At 41.6% G+C, this 20266-nt stretch overlaps 3 non-coding genes and 1 pseudogene across 3 annotated transcripts; all 4 read left to right on the forward strand.

Annotated features, from left to right (window-relative positions):
• Positions 1-4076: 4076 nt before the first annotated feature.
• LOC138228291 (U4 spliceosomal RNA) lies at positions 4077-4177 on the forward strand (annotated as a pseudogene).
• A 3100-nt stretch (positions 4178-7277) lies between these two features.
• trnas-aga (transfer RNA serine (anticodon AGA)) lies at positions 7278-7359 on the forward strand. The gene has a single exon. It is a non-coding gene; the product is annotated as a tRNA-Ser (tRNA).
• Positions 7360-8200: 841 nt separating this feature from the next.
• On the forward strand, positions 8201-8274 carry trnai-aau (transfer RNA isoleucine (anticodon AAU)). The gene has a single exon. It is a non-coding gene; the product is annotated as a tRNA-Ile (tRNA).
• A 4783-nt stretch (positions 8275-13057) lies between these two features.
• trnal-caa (transfer RNA leucine (anticodon CAA)) lies at positions 13058-13139 on the forward strand. The gene has a single exon. It is a non-coding gene; the product is annotated as a tRNA-Leu (tRNA).
• Positions 13140-20266: the final 7127 nt, after the last annotated feature.

Raw genomic sequence — 20266 nt, forward strand, 5'->3', positions numbered from 1 at the left:
CTAGCAGGATAGAGAAAGCACAGAAAACAGGCAGTTAGATTGATCAGATTAATATGAAAAGTTATTTAGCAAAGGGAATGAGAAGAGTGACAAACTAGTATGCTTTAGATCTTTTTACAGTATCTGGACCAGGGAAAACTGATCATGTTTCTCTATAACAATAATAAAAAACTTTATTTTATATATCACCTTTAAAAGTGGCATCTCAAAGCAATACAGTAGATATAAAAACAGATAAAAGGACCACAGATTACAAAGTAAATACATATAAGAAAGACAAGCAGTTAGAGGTGCTACCAAAATTAGAAAATGAAGCAGATACAGACACTAAGTCTTCTGAAAAGAAAGGTTCTGAGGTTAGATTTAAATGCACTCAGGGTACGTGACTGATATCACTGGGAATACAAATTGAGAGCTCTGGGGTGCAGCTAGAGAAGACCCTGTCACCCACAGAATGTAGATGTTCTTGAGGACAGCTAGAAGACCAGAGTCAGACGGACAAAGGTGGGGAGTAGACAGATAATAAGCCATATACTGTAGGTACTGAATGAGGATGAGGATTTTGAAGTTGACTCAAAACCTGATAGGTAACCAATGCAAGGACTTGAAAACAGGTGTAATGCATCCCTGATAGGATTCTCGCTGTCATATTCTGAACATATTGAAGATTGCTCAGTGTGGATTTAATTTCCCCAGTGAACAGGATGTGCATTTATTAATTCTAGAAAAAAAAGCCTTTCTTGATTTCTCTAGTTCTTAGTTTCTCTAGTTCCCTTTAAAATAAACTATTATTCCACAATGCAGATTATTATATGGACAGTATTTACACATGATATTTGTGATTTAAAGAAATGAACACAAGCAGCTTTTCGAGATTTAAGTGTTGGCTGAGTTATTGCAGGATAAAAAACTAGAGATGTTGGTAAGAAGATAATTTTGGGATAGCTGAGGAATACACTGATAACAAGAACACTTCCTAATGGGGTTAGGCATACTTTTGATGAAGATGATGAAGTTAACAGACTGTATGTTTACATAGATACTGAAATGAGGATTGTATTTTAGATTTTGTGTAGTTGCTAGCATTGAACTGTGTGTTGGATGGACATGAATTGAAGGAATGGGCAAACATCGCTGATGCGGATCCACAGAGCCAGCATATTAAGATGTTTATAATTAGAGGCAATTTGTTTAAATAACTAGGTATGGATACTGATGTGCAAGAGAGTTGGAAAGGCTGTTTACTTAAGCCAGCACTATAAAATATTTTATTCTCAGTGAGATGCTGCCATTTCATAGTGGGTTTCTAACACTGTGTATAGTTCAATCCACACAGTGCCTTTACTTCCATCCATTTCTAATCTCTTTATCCAGTACAGAGGATTTGGAGCCTATCCCAGTAAGCAACAGACACAAGGCAGAATACACCCTGGACATAGCGCCAGTCCATCACAGGACAGACAGACACAAACACACACACACCAGGGCCAGTTTTCCCATAAACCAATTAACTTACCAGTATGTTTTGGAGTGCAAGAGGGAGTCATATCACACATATGGAGAAAAACCATGTAACCCAGAGAGAACATGCAAACCCCACACACACAGGATGGGACCTGGGACCCCAGTGCTCCAAGATAGCAATGCTAACCACTTTGCCACCATTATAAATGGATGGATATCTTAGTTATCTTTCTAGTTCACAGGTTTGCATGCAAAATTTAATTTTGAAAGCCACTGAGACATCAGGTACTACTGTTGTATTTATGAAAAAGAAACAAAACAAAAAGCATACTAACAACTGTGCCATCCTACTCTTTAGTTAATACAATTTATTATTTATAAATAGTTAACATTGTTAGCAAAATATTTTGAATTATATTTAACCCTATTTTTTCTTTAGTTTTGTATTTAACTTATTATATGATAGTCAGATTTAATGTATATTTGAACAATGAAAATATATTTTTACAAGATGCGGGGGAAAGTGCAACAAATTATTACAGTGCTAAATTTAATATTGATTGCTAATAGTTTATGCTAACACCTAACTTTCTTAATTAGATGTATTTAAAACAGTGAACTAAGTGTAACATACCATTCAGAAATACAATCGAGAATAGTTTTGTGGTGTTTGTATGGATGAAACGTTTCTAAAATGTATAACGTAACAAAATTAAAGACGATTAAAATCTGTAATCTTTCCACTTGTAATGTCATTAGACAGAACAAGACGTTTCTGCTTTGTCTAAGGATGGTATCAAAAAGTAGTCTAGGTGGTGAGAAAGCTGTGTTTAATGATAATTAAGTGACTTAAAAGTAAAAAGAGATGGTTCATATTGCTTGATTAATTTTAAAAACTAAGTTATAAATGCAGACGCGATCGCTGCCGTAAGCGCTCCAGGCAGTAGAACGTTCGTTCTGTACTGCTGCGCTCCGCGCCTCCTCCCTCTCTCGGTGCCGCGCCCCTCTCTGACGGAGGGCAGTGGGCGGTACGCTATTTTCAGAGCCTCTGATTGGGAAAAAAAGACCTGCTGATCAGTTTCACACATCAGGAAGAGAAAAGAATGGGATTTTTTCTCTTCGAAACGTGTGTTGTCTTTATGAAATTCGTGTATTTTAAACGTTTAATTAAGAAGTAAAAACCTTACAGCGTACACAAAGATTCTGAGCTGATCACGAGGAAGAAAAATCACCCATTTTTCGCGCATAAAAAGTGGTTTTTAACTCTCGAAACCTGTTTTTATATGTTTTAAAGTCGTGCAATGTCTAAGTTAAGCAGGAAAACATCATTATATCTCATTATTTATTTATTTTTTTTAAAATTTAAAAATCGTTTGCCCAGCCTACTTTAAGTCTTCAACCTCTTTAAACACACAGTCCATGGACTTTTTAAGACTTTCGATTGCGACTGTATTAGATCAAATCACTTCCTTCAGCTCACCCATGCTCTGTGCCATCATGTTGAAGATGTTGGTCTGGAGCTCCTCCAGCGTCAGGTCGCCCCTTCCTCTCTTGGCTGCCGGGGTTTTCACAGGTGTGCTGGGCAGGGACTCCGGCTCTTCCTCTGGCAGCTGAGTCTCACTTGGGCTGCGAGCGCTCGCGTACGAGCGCATCTCCAGCACTCTTTCCACGTCCCCTCCAGCTGCTTCACTTTTCCCTTTAGTTGCCATCAATTTTCTTGTAGTGCTATACATATACGATTGAGGTTTCTTAGACTTCTCCTTCGAAGACCCAGCACTCTCTTTTCTTTTCCCAGTGTTACTCATATCGAAATTCTTAAACCTAAAAAAAATCGTTTTTTTTTCTTTCAATTATAACTGAAGTTTAAACAAGTAGTGTTAAGTCCTTATTTTTCTGTAGTCAAAAAAAGCAAAAATTAACATTTAGGTCATGAAAAACTCAAAAAAAATCCTCAACCACTAAACTTTACCTCCCACCTGAGCGCCATCTTGAACGCCCCTACCACCAGAGAATGCTCACGATTTCGGAAGCTGTCTCCGGGACGTGCTGATTCCACACATCCTGAATAAATCATGATATTGTTAGTTGCTGTAGCTAGACGTTCAAATGAGTTTCATGGCCAGATGGACTGTTTCCTCCAGCGGTATAGTATTGCAGTGAGACAGCACGATGCCTGCAAGACTATGTCACGCTAAACGCCACAGATTGTGTTTGTCCGTTCGTGTCAGTCATCCTGCAGCCACGGGAAGTGGGACACAAACATCCCGCAATGCTTTCAAGACGTTAGGATTTGTTTGTGCAACATCCGAGAAGAGTACTTGTGGCTTGAATGTGAACTGTACGTGCCCGCCCCCTTTCCTCTGTAGTGCATGAGTTCCTCCCGGCATGCCCTTCGTCATTGTTCTGTCATCTTGTATTTAAAGGGTTGTATTTCTGCTGCTGAAAAGAATCAACGGGTTTCTTTGTTCCCAACGGAGCCCTTGTCTGTCATGAAATTCTTCAAAACCTCAAGCTAGAAGAAGACGACAAATATGAAGCGTTACAGCAACGACATGCCATGAGACGATTGATAACGATTTCCATAGGATCCCCGCGGTTGCCTGGCAACCGTCAGCTTTGCGCAGTGGCAGTATCGTAGCCTGTGAGGGTTAGCCGAGGCGTGATTATTGCCAATACAATCGGCGAAAGCAATTTTTGACAGTCTCGTTAGAGACTGAGCAAGGTGTTTAAAGACAGATTTGGTCATGGTGACATCATGGTAGAAAGAAGCGAGCTTGTTCCCAGTGGGCATTGATTCGTCGAATATACGTATATTTACGGCGAACGTACGGCTATACGTATATATACGTCGCCTCAACGTCGAATTGCAACCGTAAAATTGACGACATTAACAAACGCATATATAACGTCGAAAACACATCTAACACAGTGCCTGAGGCTTTTTACTGTATGTATCGTGTGTGCCGCAACTAGGAGTATACGGCACTCTGCACAGTGTACGAAGTAAATTATTTTCGCAGCAATTAATTTACACGTGTATAATAAATATAGTAAATATAATAAATTAATTACTGCGAAAATAATTTACTTCGTACACTGTGCAGAGTGCCGTATACTCCTAGTTGCGGCACACACGATACATACAGTAAAAAGCCTCAGGCACTGTGTTAGATGTGTTTTCGACGTTATATATGCGTTTATTCATGTCGTCGATTTTACGGTTGCAATTCGACGTTGATTATACGAACCCAGCATATTTTCCGGTTATATACCACAATGCATTGCTAGTATTCGTTGGTCACCATTTTGGACACGTTTTTCAAACGTAGAAGTATATCCGCAAATATCTCAGATATCCTCTTTTGACGAGTAAGTATGAACAATAATAATACTATCTGAATACATACAGATCTTTCTTAATATTATTTTGATTAAAATAGTATGTGAATAAGCAAAAAAATGGCACATAAAATAGTGTGAATGGGGAAGATGACACAAAATCGTTTTGCCGTTTCTCTTATTCTTATTCTATGTTGTACTTTCAAACTTTGGGTACTCTTTAATTAGGACAGACTTTATTGCTCAACTGCTATGATGCAAGCCAAATTTTATACATTTATTTCAGCTTTGAGCTTAGTAAACCGTTCATTTTTTAGATTATACTAAAGAAGATATTAATCATCATTTATTTGGGAAGTAATATTATATAATTTTCTCCTAGCTGCGGTGCTGAAGTCCCACCCTACATCAACAGAAAAAGAAATAAAGGAGCACGCAATGTGTTACTTGAAGAATGCATATGCAAGGCAGGGGGCCAGGAGATCTGGACTCTGAAAATAATAGGTTTTTGGTTCTAACTGTTAGGACAATTAGACAGGGTTTGCAAACAGTGGACAAAAATCGTCTTAACTTCCATTGTAATATTTTTTTTTCTTGGAAATATAGAAGTTGTACATTTTAAAATGTATATTTGAATCAAAATGTGGTTTTGAGTTAGTGTGTTAATGTAATTAGTTTTGTGTTTGTCATTACTATACTGTATATTGCCATGTTACCAGAATTTGTAGCTGAAGTTTAAGACTAGTTGTGTTTTTATGATTATTGCCCATATGTTGATTGTTGATTGATTGTATACAATGTATAATTTGAAATACATATGTTTCAGGTGTGAATGTGTATTTTCAGAATACATTTCTAAACCTAATCATTGGCTTGTTTTACTTGTTTCTACACCTATAAAATCTATCTTTGATGTATAATAGACCTCTACCCATATACGTATAATAGACCTCTAATGTTATCCGTATAATAGACCTCTAACCATATACGTATAATAGACCTCTAAAGTTATACGTATAATAGACCTCTAACCATATACGTATAATAGACCTCTAAAGTTATCCGGAACTCCAACCATATATGTATAATAGTCCTCTAAATTTATCCGTATAATAGAACTCCAACCATTTATGTATAATGAACGTCTAAATATAGACGTATAATTGACGTTTAACTTTAGACGTATATTAGAATTTCATTCTAGACGAATTGTAGACCACATTTAGACGTCTAAGATATGCGTTTATTAGACGTATATTATACGTCTTTTGCCCACTGGGTTACGTCTCAACAGAAACGCTCTTTAGCTCTTTCAGCTTTATGCAGAGAACATCGTCTGTCGAGATCACTTTTGAGTCAGCGCGAAACGCCGTGTGCTGTCAGTTTGATTTCATATTGCTCGTGGCGGCGCCCGGCTTTTGTCTGTCAAACGTTAGGTTGCACTTCTTCATGCTGCATCGTCGGCATGAGTGGAGCTTTATAAACGTCTGTACTTACTGCGCCCCATAAGAAATCGTTTGTCCCCATTCAAAAGAGATTGTGCGATGTCCTGCAGCAAACCTTTGACAGTTTGAAAAGAGGAATTTATTCTGCTTCCTGTGCGTGCAGTAGTTACAAAGTTGAACGCCTTTACACGATCTGCTGCAGTTTTCAGTGGGCGGGCTTTGTCAAATGGCTTGGAAAAACGCACTGTGTTTCGGCTCGGGAAACATCATGAGCAGTGTCCTGCATGTTTTCTGTGTATAGCTGTCTTTTAACGCATACAGAATTCATTCGAAATCATTGATTTCTCCAATTAACAAGGGTCCCTTAAAGGATGAGTCAAAGTAACGTCTAATCGGATTAGTTTCCTTAGAGCTGGTTCAGAGTTTGCTCAAGAGTTTACCTTTCACAGATGCGCAAAGAAGAATATTGGGGGTGCATGCTTTAAGGCGCCTTACAGCTGTAGGGAGCGATTCGAGACGATTCGTGGCGTGTGCTCGTTCCCATATACCGTACGCCTCGGGGTGCAGTGCTAGGATGACGTACAATACCGCTTGGGCACGTAACGGCATTATATGCAAGTTCGGGACGTGAGGGTTTTCGTTTGTTCGTTTTGTTTTGCTCTGCTTTGCTTTGTTTTGCTTTCCATCGCGTTGGTAAGAGCGTAAATAAAAAGGCGATTCCTGCGTCTACCACTAATGTAAGAGCTATTTCAAGTGCGGAGTGGTGCGGCTTTTCAAATGCTTGCGGGCATTTCTCTGTTGTTGATTCTTTTTTTGTGTGTAACAAAGTGGCATTTTCATGTCCGGACGGGGAGACTTTATCATTCCGACATGAAGCCACCCTTAAGTCCTCTGAGGCGTGTCTGTCTGCAAGGCTTGTATTTTGGAAATGTTTTTTTGAAACGGAGAACGACTTTGAAATAGGCTTCCGCCGGCGGCTCGCGATCCAGGTAAGATTGTAGCAAGAACGCAGCGGCGGTGGGGCTTGCTGTAGTCGTGGCCGAGTGGTTAAGGCGATGGACTAGAAATCCATTGGGGTCTCCCCGCGCAGGTTCGAATCCTGCCGACTACGTTGTCCGCCTCCAGTCGGTGTGTTCCGGCGCAAGCAAAGAAGCGCGCCTCCTTGCTGTTCCTGGTGGTTTTAAAACGCCCAATCGCTTAAACCCGCTGCCTTGGAAATAAGTTCTTCAGCGTCCGCGAATGACATTTTGCAGCTGGAAGCAGATGTCGACGCGTTTTGCACAGAGCACCAAAAAACCGTCTTTTTTGAAGGCTCAGGCACTGAGCATTGGTGGTTCAGTGGTAGACTTCATGCCTGCCACGTGGGAGGCTCGGGTTCGATTCCCGGTCAATGCAGTGGCTTTTGCAGCGAGCAGCTCCATCACTTGCATCCCCTTGCAACTCGCAACTGCAAACCCACTGAAGCTAAGTAGGTGCGAGCCAGGTCAGTACCCGAATGAGGGTGAGCTACAGGGAAAAACAAAGCTTCCAGCTGGAAGCGGTGTTAATGGTGTCGGCGGGGGGGCACTCACCCTGAGGTCTGTGCGGGTCCTAATGCCCCAGTATAGTGACGGAGATGCTGTGTTGTAAAAGGGCGCTGTCTTTTGGATGAGATGTAAAACCGAGGTCACAGCGCTCTGTGGTCATTAAAAATGACCACCAAAACCTTTGACAAAAGCTCTTGGTAATTGATGGTCTTCAATAATGCTTCTCCTTTAGGTACATTTTAAATCAGCTGAAAAATGCTGTGAAATGGGGGGGCACTTCAGGCCAGTGTAGGATTTGGGTTACAAGAACCATGAAACTGCACGAGAAAGCCCATACACTGAATTACACGGCTTTCTATTCAAAGGAGGGCAAAAGAAATTCCCTGAGATCGATTTTTTGCAGCACAGAGAGGATTGATGTCGTGAGGCCGGTTAGCTCAGCTGGTTAGAGCGTGGTGCTAATAACGCCAAGGTCACGGGTTTGAGCCCCGTACAGGCCAGGTCCTTTTCTCCTCTCTTACCAAAGCTGTTAGGTTCCTTTCCGTGGTGAGATGGGTTGTCATGCAACGCAGCCACATAGTGCCGACAGACAAGAGTGTTGCGGGAGAAGAGAAAAGTGTTTGAAGATTTAAGAGTGTCTTAGGTGGAGCCAAAATCAAGTGTCACAAATGCAAGTGGTTGGATTTCCAATGTTTAATATGGTAAAAATAAGCAGAAGTTATCTGCCGGTCCGGCACAGTCTGCCATGCTTTTGTCATATACTGTAAAGTGGTGTCGAACTGGGTGTCAATCTGGAGCCTCACCATTTGCATATGTGAGGCTCCAGTTATACATCGAGTGTCACATTAAATGACAAAAATGAAGAGAGTTAAAGCAGCTGGAGAGGTTTTCTTACAACTTTTGAGTTGACACAGTTTTGGAAAATGTTTCCTTCACGCTGCACTGTTCAACATAGGCAGCCAAGAGTCTCCAAAACAAAACAGAATTGACAGATAGGAGAAAATTCCCACTCGTCCTGAAGTTGCCAAAATCCAGCAGGTGGATTTTGGGAACGGCATACAGACCCCTGACACAAGTGGTCTGTGCCAGGGGTCTGTATGCCGTTAACCATGCCGCCATACCAGTAGCACCACCACAGTCTTAAAGGAAACCGGTGTAACAACATGTCCGGGTAACTTGTTCCATTCACCCGCAGCTCTTTGTGTAAGGATGTGCCACATATGTGGCGTTTTTCACACAGCAGCTGTATCGACGAGCGGTGAAAAAAGTGTGGTGGAAACGTCGGACCCTAAGGTGGTGACTGCATCGGAGACGGCTGTTAAGACACTGACCAAAACCAAACGTGTCAAGCCTTCGGAGAGAAATAATAACACGCCTAAAGACTTGGTGTTTGGTGATGTGGGAGACTCAGTGCGGTATATTGCACAGTTAGTATCAAAGGTGGGCACTAATGAGGTGGATAAAAAGCGGGGTTTAGAGAATCTAAGAGCCGCTTTAGCAAGTGTACATTCAGTGTTTCCAAAACCGATCCAGGTTTACGCCGCTAGACTCTTAGACGTTTTTTCTAAAGAAGATGCTGATCTAACCTCTGGATTTCGTTACCTGATAATGCTATTTCATGGTGCACTGGCGAAGACCCACCGGGATAAATGACTAAACATGTGCATGGTGCAGTCCAGAGAATATTGGATGAACTTTCTCCAAACATCGGGGCGAATGATTTTGTACAGCTGCGTTTGACTGCGGGTGGTTTTAACAAACCCTTGTTCTCACGCAGGAGACAACCCGGAGAATTAAATGCTGCTGATTTTTTAAGCCACATCTCAGACCTCTTACAGAGCCACACAGAAATTCTCACCGATGACAGCCTCCGATTAGTGGTGACGATAGTTAGGAATATGCAGGGGGGTGCCCGTCGAAGATTTAAATCCGTTCTGGGTAATTGCTCAGAAAAAAGCGCACCTTATCGACTTACATTACACGGGCGGTAATCTGTGTTTCACCAGGAGTGTGTACGGTTTGTTGAATGAAGGTTGTACCAATGGGGAAATGTTACAGGGCGCTAAACGAATGCACAAAGAGTTGGGTTTTTCAGAGAATCAGAAAATGAGTTTGTCAGACATTACCGCTTTTGAAAAACATTTAAAGGTGGTCATTAAAATTTTGTACCACGACCAGGGTGATTGAAAATATTTTACAACGGGGCCCACACCACCTAATTCTAAAATACTTTTTGTTCTACTGCATGAAGAGCATTTTTATGGGGTTTTAAATATTAAAGCTTTTGTGGGGGCGGCATATTTTTGCACTAACTACCATGCGGCGTATAGCCACAAGAACGCACACGCCTGTGTTAAAGCTTGTAAAACCTGTTTAGATCCCCAGTGTTGCGAAATTGATGCAGAAATTCAGAATTGCCCGGCCTGTAAGGTCTTTTGTCGTAGCTCTCAATGTTTGGCGAGACACTTTCGGAATGCAGCGACGGGTGTTAGTAAGTGTGAGCGCAGGGTCTTTTGTGAGAAATGTGAGGTTTATAACCTCTCTAGTCACAAATGTAAAGAGAAACTGTGCTCGCATTGTAACAACGTGATCGACACCCCTGACACACATTTGTGCTACATACTGCCTTTGGACAACCCCAAAATTTCAAACAAGTACATTTTTTTTTACTTTGAATGCATGCAAGAAACGGGGACACACATACCAAATTACATCCATGCCCTTCATATTAACAATAAACGAAGCTGGGAATTTTATGGTGAAACTTGTCTAAAGGATTTTGTGTGTAAATTTATCGATAGACGTTTCAAAAACCATACATTCATATCGCACAATGGCAAGGGATATGACAATTACCTAGTAATCAGACAGTTGTAAGATGAAAAGATGGACGTTGAACTAATTAATCAGGGTGGTAAGATAATGTGTATGACCGTAAAAGCTCTGAACATCAGATTTATCGATTCTTTAAACTTTCTACCTATGAAATTAAGCAAACTGTCGGCCGCCATGGGGTTCCCCGGGGGTAAGGGTCATTTTCCACACTTGATGAACACTTCAGAAAACCAAAATTATGTCAGCCCGATGCCGCCGCCAGAACTTTACGGCGTTAACTACATGCTGCCGAGGGAGAAAGCCGAGTTTTTGGTTTGGTATGAAGAATGCAAGGGAAGTGTGTTTAACTTACAGAGAGAGTTGAAACGTTACTGCCAGTTGGATGTGGCAATTCTAAGAGAAGGCTGTGTCAGGTTTTGGGACGAGGTCATGAATATGACCAGACAGACACGCGTGACTGAGTCAGGGGCCGCCTGCGTTGTGTGCATCGACCCCTTTCAGTTTGTGACCATCGCTAGTGTCTGCATGGCCATGTTCAGACTTATGTTTTTACAGGAAGAGACGATAGCGTTGCTACCCCATGACAATTACCACCACCAGCAAAAACGATTTTCTACACCCAGCATTCAGTGGCTTATGTACATCGAACACACAGAGCCCGTTAAAATCCAACACGCGTTAACCACGGCCGGTGAGTTCAAGGTTGGTCAAAGCTGAAAGCTCAAAGCTGAAATAAATGTATAAAATTTGGCTTGCATCATAGCAGTTGAGCAATAAAGTCTGTCCTAATTAAAGAGTACCTAAAGTTTGAAAGTACAACATAGAATAAGAATAGAGAAATGGCAAAACGATTTTGTGCCATCTTCCCCATTCACACTATTTTTATGTGCCATTTTTTGCTTATTCACGTACTATTTTAATCAAAATAATATTAAGAAAGATCTGTGTGTATTCAGATAGTATTATTATTGTTCATACTTACTCGTCAAAAGAGGATTGCTGAGATATTTGCGGATATACTTCTACGTTTGAAAAACGTGTCCAAAATGGTGACCAACGAATACTAGCAATGCATTGTGGTATATAACCGGAAAATATGCTGGGTTCGATATTTTCTCAACGTATGCGTTTATTAATGTTGTCGATATTATGGTTGAAATTTAACATTGATAATACATCACGGCTATGTGCCCCCTGCTATGTGCTGATGTGCAATTTTAACGCATGCAGTTAGTAAGGATCGTACTGTTGTATGGTATTATATATAATGACATTATGGAATAGGATGGGGACAGGCCTGGCATCACGGGGGGAGGGAGGAGTGTTGCCCCTTCAGTTTTGGGCAAAAAGATTTACCTAACTTAATTTGCGCCCTAAAAAAATAGTTGTACTTGGTCAATGGTCAGACAACACTAAATGACACGAACAGTCACTCAGTCTGTTTGATGGGCAGGAGGGCTATCCGTCCAGGAACTGCACATATCAGTGTCGTTATTGAGTGTCAACATTACGATCCTGTTTGCTCAGGTGGACCGATTCCTTGCAGTAGTTTATCATTATACTTAAAATCTTTATATAACTAGGACTAGTTATAGCAGTCTGTGCTTTCTGTTGGTTTTACAACATTTTTTTCTTAACGATTCAGAACGTCCATGTAGCTGCAAAAATGAACGCTTATGGTACTTTTCGCTCCAGGCAATACAAACCGTGAGAGTGACGAAAAATGTGAAACTGAACTTCATCGCAAATACCAGATTGCTAGTCGTTATCTTCTATCATGAAGCACTAATCAATGGCATAGCTGCGAGATTTCATTTGGGTAGCTGCACCCTACAGCTCCGTTTCAACCGAAATATCACCCCCCCCCCTCAGAATTTCAGACGCCCCCCTACAGATTTTTCCCCGGGCACCGCGCACTGATGGGGGACAGGGTGTCCAGGAAATGGTATCAACTTTTCTCAAGAAAATAAAAATAGAAACTCTATAGGCACTCAAACATTTTACTGTTTTTTTTTCAGGCAGTAAATTACGTAAATTACTGCTTCGACACGTAATGGCATTATAATCAAGTGCAGGAGCTGAGGGCTTTTGTTTTGTTTCGTTTTCCATGGCGTTCGTAAGCACGCAAATCAAAGGCAATTCCTGCGTCTAACACGAATGTAAATGCTTTTGAAAGTGCAGTGTGGTGCAGCTTGTAAAATCCTTGTCCACATTTGTGGTTTGTTGATGTTTTTCTGTCTGCCAAAGTTGCATTTTGACATCCAGACGGGGAGACTTTATCATTTGAACGTGAAGCCAGCCTTAAACCCTCTGAGGCGTGTCTGTCTGCCGGCACGTATTTTGTGAAAGGTTTTTTTTTTTAACTGAGAGCGACTTTGAAAAAGTTTCCGTAGCCACCTCGCACTCCGTGTTAGATTATAGGAGGAATGCGGCGGCGGCGAGCTCGCTGTAGTCGTGGCCGAGTGATTAAGGCGATGGATTCAAAATCAATTGGGGACTCCCCGCGCAGATTTGAATCCTGCCGACTACGGCGTCTGCCGCATGTCGCCTTGTGCCTGCGCGGCAAAGACGAAGTGCTGCTTCTCCTTTCCTGGTACTATAAGAACGCTAAATCGCTTGGCTCTGCTGTCGTGGAAATAAATTCTTCAGATAACCACACATTTTGCGTTCGCACCTCTGGTGCTCTACTTATGCCTTTGAAAACCTAATGAATAAAGCTGAAAGAACCGACACAATATGTAGGTGCTCGTAAAGCACGCAGTAAAGAACTGTTAACAGCAAAGGTTTCAGTGGGTTAACTGAGGAGAAGGCGTGATCGCTAATTGTTGACTTTGTATTTGGTGTTAGAAACACTCTTACTGTGCATGACGTGCAACAAATGTAGCCACAGAAATTGCATCACGCTTTCATGTATGCTATCGCAGACACCAACGTTGCCTAGATAGAAAACCGAAATAGCCGTGGGTTTGCTTGCTGGTCTGAAGGATCTCTCTTCGAATCTCTATCATTTGTCAATGGAAGTAAAAGGCGCTGCAATTTCATACGTTCAGAATGAAACCCGCAGCTGTTGTTCGACTTTATTTCTTGACTAATTACAACTGAGTGTCGCATGAGCAGTTACATAAACTTGTCTGGTATATTTGAACAAAAATGCCGTTCTTCAATTAAAACTAACAGTACATTGTCAGGGACATTCAGTTCTATACAAACAAGAGACAGACAAGATAATATTTCTACCTTTCATGTGGACTACGTGTTGACTTACTGATCGGAATAATTGAAAAGTTCGGGTTCATAGCCGATGCAGTGCATGCTAATTAGAACAGCAAAGCTGAGCTCTCAGCACCGTACTGAGCCCAGGTGTTTTTCTAAAGCTGTCAGGTGCAGTTCATTTACATGAAGGAAATCTCTTACTGGGTACTATTACAATGCAGTAAGTAGCACAGACTACTTAGGGAGTAGCCCGATGCATTTAAAAACAACCCGAGCCAGGCAGGAGTCGAACCTACAATCTCCTGATCCCTAGTCAGACGCGTTATCCAGTGTGATACTGCAGGACTGTAACCCAGTGAGATCAGCACTGCAACTAGTAAAATATTACCCCCGGTCCATTCTTTTCCAAAAGTGAGAAACACCTGTTTTCTACATTTTGTCTGTTTTAAAACATTATCTTCCAAAGCATCATAAAATTGTCCCTTCTTCCAGACTCTACTTCTCTCTTGTAGTAGTACAGCAGACCTTTCCAGGTGAGCAGATCACAGAGTCCGAAATGAGCTTCCTCCATCAAGCAAAGTACCTGAACATGACGCTGTCTTCATAAAAGCGCCCCTGTAATAAAGAAATTAAATCCGAAATCAAGAGGGCAGCACAGTGGGCAAAAGACGTATAATATTCGTCTATTAAACGCATACCTTAGACGTCTAAATGTGGTCTGCAATTCGTCTAGAATCTCTGCACTGTGTACGAAGTAAATTATTTTCGCAGTAATTATTTACATTAACGAAGAGCATAACGCGTGTACTGTATACACTGCAAGTACAACCCCCCTCTCTGCAGGAGTGCTGGCTGTGACGAATTGAAACGGTTTCACGGGTATTTTCAAAGTAGGAGGCGAGATTTCCAGCGAAAGACACCCCCCCTCAAAAACCCAGTAAATACAGTACTTACTAGTTAAAGGCTAGGCTCCCGACTACGGCGAAAGGAACCCTTCTTTCATTAGAAGACAATGAACATATTTTAGCCCTGAATGAATTAATAGCAAACATGGTTTACATAAAAGACATTTTTCCAAGAAAGTTTAGCCTTTGTCACTAATGAAACCACTAAATAAAGACATAAATATAAAAATCTTAAGATTTTTAAAATACATGACTTTGCTAAAATTTATTTGAAAATAAAAACAATTACAACCGCCAGGGGAGAGAGAGAACAGGGGAGGGATGTTGGTTTTGCATAAGGGGCGGGGCTATGGAAATTAGGTCTGTTTGGGAATGTGTAGTTACATTTTCTGGCTGTTTGTGAATTATCGTTGTTGAGTATGGAGTGTTGAGGTATTGATTTTGTGTAATGCTTTATGTTGAAAATTGAGGTTGATTTTGTTTATGATAAACAGGATAAACTGGGATGGGAGGAAGGTTTGGTTTTGCATAAGGGGCGGGATTATGATAATTGGAGGACTTTGCGAGAGTAAAATGGTTTGATTATTTGATTTTGTATTGTGGTTGTTATCTATGTTTTTGGTTGGTATTATGTTTATATGGTTGTTTTTGTTGGTTGGTTGTTATTATGGTTATTAATAATACGATCTATAGTTGAAATCTGCGCCTAAATAAAAAGAAAAAGCAAGTGATTAGGTTTATGAGCAATCTAATTACTTATTCGTTTAAAAAGCTATATAAAATAAAGTTTATTATTAATTTGCTGGACAGAGCGGTGAATATTATTATGCATGAGACAAAGATAACGATCCTGATCAGTTTAGAAATCTGTGTACGCTGTAAGGTTTTTACTTCTTAAACTTTTAAAATACACGTTTAGAATTGAAAGAAATCCTCTTCCTGGTATAGCACACCAGCACGTCTTTTTTCTCCAATCAGAGGGGTGTCAGATGGTGTCAGCCAATCACCATTCTGCGTTGGGTAGCAACGGGTGACTGTTCTCAGGCGGAAGATGTAAACAGCTTAATGTTCGTGTTAAATAATTTTTTTTAATTAAAATTCATTCTATACAGCAATCGCATATTTGGGTACCGTTTCATAAAACTTTCATGCTTAAAATGTTTAGGGAGAAATGGAAGACTGGTGTGTATTTTTTCTTTAAACTACCAAGACCAGCCATACACAGTACAGTTTACATACATACAGTAATGTTTATGTTCCTAAATTAATATCGTTTATGACCTTCAGATGCGTTATGCTCCTCTTCTTTTTATGCTCAGCTACTAAAATTTCCCTTTAGTGGTAAAATCCATATAAATATTCAAAACTAAGCGGATTAAAATGTGGACAGCAAAGACATTAAATGATTAAATCTTTGCACTACCAACCAATGCACCACGAGTGCCCCTGTCGGTCATTTTGGCCAGCCAATCACTTGTCCTGCGGTACCCTCCGGTGCCCCGCGGTGGCTTGTGGGTAGGTTACTGTACCGCGGGTTTTTACCGCGCATTTTGAATGGCTGCATCTATTAAACGCATACCTTAGACGTCTAAATGTGGTCTGCAATTCGTCTAGAATCTCTGCACAGTGTACGAAGTAAATTATTTTCGCAGTAATTAATTTACACGTGTATAATAAATATAGTAAATATAATAAATTAATTACTGCGAAAATAATTTACTTCGTACACTGTGCAGAGTGCCGTATACTCCTAGTTGCGGCACACACGATACATACAGTAAAAAGCCTCAGGCACTGTGTTAGATGTGTTTTCGATGTTATATATGCGTTTATTCATGTCGTCGATTTTACGGTTGCAATTCGACGTTGATTATACGTTGAGGCGACGTATATATACGTATAGCCGTATTTTCGCCATAAATATACGTATATTCGACGAATCAATGCCCACTGGGAAGGCGCATTGAAGGGTGCACCCCCATCATTAATCGTTGCGCCTCTGTGAAAGGAAAGCTCTTGAGCAGTCGTTGAAACAGCTCGGATGAAACACTTGATTGCTTTCATGTGCATCTGGAGCCCATTTCTTATTTTCACTTCACGCCGCCCAAAGCATTTCTAAAACAGGAGATTCGCGTTTGGGAATGCGCCCTGCCCTACAAATAAAACAGGTCTACGGGTCTGAAAGCTGCTCCACGGAAAACAGTTCTGTTGCGCTTTTGATCAAAGGGAGATTCGCTGTTCTTACTTTTTGATGACATAACACCCAAAGGGGCTTCTTTGGAGCTGTATTCCAACCAGCATCCTAAAGTTTCTTGGCGGTATCCTTTACAGTCCTCTGTTCGGTCGACAAGGGACAGAAGGGGGCAGTTTTCCTCACACATACAGTGCAATGTACTGTAGTGTTCCCGTTCATTGAATTCGCAGTTCTGCATCAGACCTCTAACTCGTTTCCTTAGCTTGGATTTAAGCCACGAAGCAGGCTTCTACTGTATAAACGTCTAGAGGAATCACAAACTATTTGAGAGGCCATCATCCCAGGGGGAACTGACAAAGTCTATCCCTAAACACCTAGCGCAGTCTCTCAAGAGACTGTCAAAAATCGCTTTCTCCGTTTGCATTGCAAGTAAGTGAAAACGCGGTCTCAACCCAGAGCCACTTGGCAGCAGCGGCACGTAAATACTGTTACTGTCACTGCTCGATACCGATGTTAGCCTACTATACCATGTTCAGCCACCGCTAGAAACTGCATGGCTCTAGTTCTGGAGCAAACGACAGGAGGGCCAACGTCGAACGGGCACACATGTCAGACATGGAAACCGACGAGAGTGGGATTCGAACCCATACATGCAGAGCACAATGGATTAACAAGCCATCGCCTTAACCACTCAGCCACCTCGCTAACAGAACTGGACTGTCCCAACTGAGTTGGCGCGCTCCAGATGATCTTTTTCTTTTTTTTCCCTCGTACTCGAGGGTCATTTTCCTGTTCCACATGCGATTTCAACATTTTCCTTGGGAGATGTCAAGCCAGCAAGCCACTGCTGTGGTTCAGTGGCCAGTGTGGAGTTCAGTGGCCCTGTTGTACACAGAAAGCACATTGAGCTCCTTGGACATGAAAAGTTCCAGATAAAAGCCATTTGTCATCCTTTCTCTTGGTGTCGATGTTGCTATTGTATGTAAAGGTGGCAACTTGCTCAGCGAGCAGGCGGAGCACACACCGAATGCAGATGTGTCTGAGTGGTGTGTCCAAGTGGCTGCAAAAGGACAGCACTCCCGGGGCGCCGTGGCTTAGTTGGTTAAAGCGCCTGTCTAGTGAACAGGAGACCCTGGGTCTGAATCCCAGCGGACAACCGCTAGACTTAATTAAACACAAGTATTCATTTCCTGTCTTTAACATGACTTGTTTTTCTTAAAATGGATGCAACTTGCAAAACATGAAATACAAACCTTGCTAATCAGCGCTAGCAGCTGGCAAAAAAAAAAGAAGTCAGCAATGTTTTTTTTCTTTAACCTTAACCCTGCTAATGGAGAAGAGTTAAACGACCGAGTCTATGCAGCTTAAACGGTGCGCACGTCGGGTTCTTAGCTGAAAGGGTGGTAAATCACGCTCACCCCAGTCCTTAATCTTTTAAACAGGATACAAAATTGAACCTAGTCGCCACATCACATACATCCTGTTCAATGATAAAAAGGTAACATCTATCCTCACTCCAGAGTAAATCTCACGTTGAGGGCATATTTTTTTTCACTTTACCGTGAATCGGGCTCGGCTGCACAGAGGAGAGAGGACGGTGACAGGGGAGTCACACGCTGGCGGTTTGAATACGCGGAAGATCACTGAGGGATCCACAGTATATGGACCCTCCGTGCGCCATCAGTCCACACTCCGGACTCTGAATCCTGCCATCCGAGTTAAGATCTCGGCGGAACCTGAGGCGCAGTTCTTTCTTAAAACGTAATCTGGTGAGCATTTCTAGAATCGTACTTGTATAGATGCAGCCTTTAATGTGTTGCTAGGTTAAAATTGATGATTTCTTGAACTTCAGTAGGAAACTGCCCTCTTGATTTCGGATTTAATTTCTTTATTACAGGGGCGCTTTTATGAAGACAGAGTCATGTTCAGGTACTTTGCTTGATGGAGGAAGCTCATTTCGGACTCTGTGATCTGCTCACTTGGAAAGGTCTGCTGTACTACTACAAGAGAGAAGTAGAGTCTGGAAGAAGGGACAATTTTATGATGCTTTGGAAGATAATGTTTTTTTTTTTCATTGAAATCGAAATGAATCAGAATATCAGTGCAAAAGACAAACTCTTGGTTTGGTTTAAAGAGATATGGTTTTAAAACAGACAAAATGTAGAAAACAGGTGTTTCTCACTTTTGGAAAAGAATGGACCGGGGGTAATATTTTACTAGTTGCAGTGCTGATCTCACTGGGTTACAGTCCTGCAGTGTCACACCAGGGCCAGTGGCGCAATGGATAACGCGTCTGACTACGGATCAGGAGATTGCAGGTTCGACTCCTATCTGGCTCGGGTTGTTTTTAAACGCATCGGGCTACTCCCTAAGCAGTCTGTGCTACTTACTGCATTGTAATCGTACCCAGTAAGAGATTTCCTTCATGTAAATGAACTGCACCTGACAGCTTTAGAAAAACACCTGGGCTCAGTACGGTGCTGAGAGCTCAGCGTTGCTGTTCTAATTAGCACGCACTGCATCGGCTATGAGCCCGAACCTTTCAATTATTCCGATCAGTAAGTCAACACGTAGTCCACATGAACGGTAGAAATATTCTCTTGTCTGTCTCTTGTTTGTATAGAACTGAATGTCCCTGACAATGTACTGTTAGTTTTAATTGAAGAACGGCATTTGTGTTCAAATATACCAGACAAGTTTACGTAACTGCTCATGCGACACTCAGTTGTAATTAGTCAAGAAATAAAGTCGAACAACAGCTGCGGGTTTGATTCTGAACGTATGAGATTGCAGCGCCTTTTACTTTCATTGACAAATGATAGAGATTCGAAGAGAGATCCTTCAGACCAGCAAGCAAACCCACGGCTATTTCGGTTTTCTATCTAGGCAACGTTGGTGTCTGCAATAGCATACATGAAAGCGTGATGCAATTTCTGTGGCTACATTTGTTGCACGTCATGCACAGTAAGAGTGTTTCTAACACCAAATAAAAAGTCAACAATTAGCGATCACGCCTTCTCCTCAGTTAACCCACTGAAACCCTTGCTGTTAACAGTTCTTTACTGCGTGGTTTACGAGCACCTACATATCGTGTCGGTTCTTTCAGCTTTATTCATTAGGTTTGCAAAGGCATAAGTAGAGCACCAGAGGTGCGAACGCAAAATGTGTGGTTATCTGAAGAATTGCTTTCAATGGCAGCGGGTCCAAGCGATTTAGCGTTTTTATAGTACCGGGAAAGGAGAAACGGCACTTCGCCTTTGCCGCGCAGGCACAAGGCGACGTGCGGCAGACGCCGGAGTCGGCAAGTTCCGAACCTGCGCGGGGAATCCCCAACGCACTTAACCA

The sequence above is a fragment of the Lepisosteus oculatus genome, unplaced genomic scaffold, assembly GCF_040954835.1.
Source record: "Lepisosteus oculatus isolate fLepOcu1 unplaced genomic scaffold, fLepOcu1.hap2 HAP2_SCAFFOLD_40, whole genome shotgun sequence".
NCBI lineage: Eukaryota > Metazoa > Chordata > Actinopteri > Semionotiformes > Lepisosteidae > Lepisosteus > Lepisosteus oculatus.